The sequence below is a fragment of the Rhinichthys klamathensis genome, unplaced genomic scaffold, assembly GCF_029890125.1.
Source record: "Rhinichthys klamathensis goyatoka isolate OS25496 unplaced genomic scaffold, OSU_Roscu_1.1 h1tg000176l_1, whole genome shotgun sequence".
Taxonomy (NCBI): domain Eukaryota; kingdom Metazoa; phylum Chordata; class Actinopteri; order Cypriniformes; family Leuciscidae; genus Rhinichthys; species Rhinichthys klamathensis.
In genome coordinates this window covers 1,887,501-1,890,000 of record NW_026606705.1, presented here as the reverse complement: position 1 = coordinate 1,890,000, position 2,500 = coordinate 1,887,501, and the positions used below count along the sequence as shown (strand labels likewise).

Sequence of the window (2,500 nt, the reverse complement as noted above, 5' to 3'; positions counted from 1 at the left end):
TCAAACTGCTTTTATTTTATGAAAAATACAGTAAAAACTGTGAAATATTATTATAATGTAAAACGCCTCTGTTACGACTGTAACCTCGGTTCCCTAAGGCGGGAACTCGCGCTGCGTCGATTAGCGCTGAGGGAACGCTTCGGCTGATGATGTCTTGAAGCACATGTGAAATCAGTCCAATGGTGTGGCGAACGTCAGGTGGGTGACATCACGAACCAGTGAACTATAAAGCCTGCGCAAACACAGCAGCGCTAGCTTCGTAAAAGTCTGAAGTAAGTTGTAGCAAATTAGCTCAAAATATATATATATAATTAATTTTAACGGATTATAATTAATTATAAATATTTTAATTATTTTTAGAATTAACTGTAGCAGAATTAATAGTACAATTATTCAATCAGTTCATCCAATGAACAGAAAGCATAATCAATTATTACTTTTAGGAAATAAATTATCTTCCTGGCCAAGAAAGAATAACCTTTTCCAACTAAAGTAAACAAAGTACTAGCAGGGTAATAGCATAGGTATCGCTAGATCAAGATGTTTAAGTGACTTATGGATATAATGGTTTAATAAATGAAACTACGGTAGGCTACACACACAACTAAACTAAGCAAAGATTGTATACAGAATCAAGAAAGTAAAGAAAAGTGAAGAAAGAGAGAGAGAAGAAAAGAGAATGGCAAGATTACAACCAGTTAACCACAACCTACGAGAAACATCAGAGAATCAGGGTCGCCTTAAAGGGGCACAATAGCTTATAACCCACGTGACTTTCCCCGCTCCCCCCAGCGTCCTCAGGCAGAAAACCAACCTTGCAACATGGGTACTAACGTCCCGATAATAGAAGTCTGGTGAGAAGCGAGAACGAGCGAGAAACACAAACTGCTTTATGGCAATTCGACATAATTCTATGATACTGTGTATGATGTATTACCCACTCGGTAGACATAGCTCCACACGATACAGTTGGCCGGCTCCGATAATAACAAATGCACATGAGCAGCGGTAGAAAGCGGGAGGAAGGTGCCGCAAGTGAGTTTTTTTATGACAGTGTTGTGAAAATAAACGCCGCACAGCTGACTGGGCATAGCAGGTTATTATGTTCCTGGTCCGAGTTTTGGACAAAAGGCCTGCAGCATAATAGATCTAGCCACATTAGTGGGGACCTTAGGAATATATCCTGACCTAGGATGAAGGAACGTTTTAACCATGCCAGGTGCAAATTCCAAGCACGAGGGTGCCACCGACAGTGCTTGCAGATCTCCTATTCTTTTAAGAGAGGTGATAGCGAGGAGGAACAAAGCTTTCAAGGTCAGGAACTTGTCTAGAACCACCTCTATAGGCTCGAAGGGAGCCTGGAAAAGGCCTTGAAGGGCAATGGCCAGATCCTATGTCAGCACCCTGGTACGAGCTGCAGGCCTCAGCCTCAGAGCACCACGGAGGAAACGAGATACCAAAGGGTCTTTACCCAAAGACATTCCACAAACAGGAATGTGGTAAGCACCTATGGCCACCACATAAAGTTTTAAGGTCGTCAAGGAGAGACACTAGATCAGGTCATCGCGGGGCTATAAGAAGCAGGCAAATTTGGTCCCTGTGAACTCTCTCCAAAACTCCCGGGAACAGAGCGATTGGGGGAAAAGCATACACGCGTAGCCTCGGCCACGTCTGTACCATCGGATCCAGTCCCAGAGGAGCTGGATGCGTGAGGGAGAACCAAAGTGGAGAGTGAGACATCTCTCAAGACGCAAACAGATCCACTAGTGCCTGGCCGAACACCCTCCATATGTGCTCCACCACCTCGGGGTGGAGCCTCCATTCCCTGGGCCTCAGCCCCTGTCTCGACAGCATGTCTGCTCCTATATTCTGGACTCCAGGGGACCACATGAGGATTTGGTGCGCCAGTTTGCAGAGTGGATGCGAGCGCAAGCATCCCTGGTTATTTTTGTAGGCGACCACCGATTTATTTACTGTGTGGACAAGCACATGATGGCCCCTGAGGTCTGTGAGGAAATTCTTCAGAGCAAGAAATACAGCCAACATCTCCAGGCGGTTGATGTGCCATGATAGATGGTGGTCCCTCCACAGACCCTAAGTTGAGCGTCCTTCCTGGATCGCTCCCCAGCCCGTGAGGGAGGCATCTGTCGTTAGCGTCTTGCGATGACAAGAAGCTCCTAACACGGGGCCCTGGGACAGGAACTAAGGTTTCTTCAATATAACAAGGGCACGTAGGCATCGCCGCGTGACCCTGACCATGCGAAAGGGGTTGCCCCTCGGGGAAAACCCTTTGGTCTTGAGCCACCACTGCAAGGGTCTCAGGTACAACAGTCCAAAAGGACGTATCACGTGGACGCTGCTGCCATCAGACCCAATAGTCTACGCATTTCGTGAAAGTGCAGGGTGGATAGTGCTAGGCCGAATGGAAGAACTCGATATTGGTATGCTTTGCCCCCGAAAGCAAACCTCAGGACCTTCCTGTGATATGGAAGGATAGATA

At 46.6% G+C, this 2,500-nt stretch overlaps 1 protein-coding gene across 1 annotated transcript in view; it reads left to right on the top strand.

Moving 5' to 3' along the window:
• LOC130092421 (secretagogin-like) overlaps positions 1-2,500 on the top strand; it is a 17,563-nt gene that overhangs the window by 731 nt on the left and 14,332 nt on the right. The window lies entirely within an intron of this gene.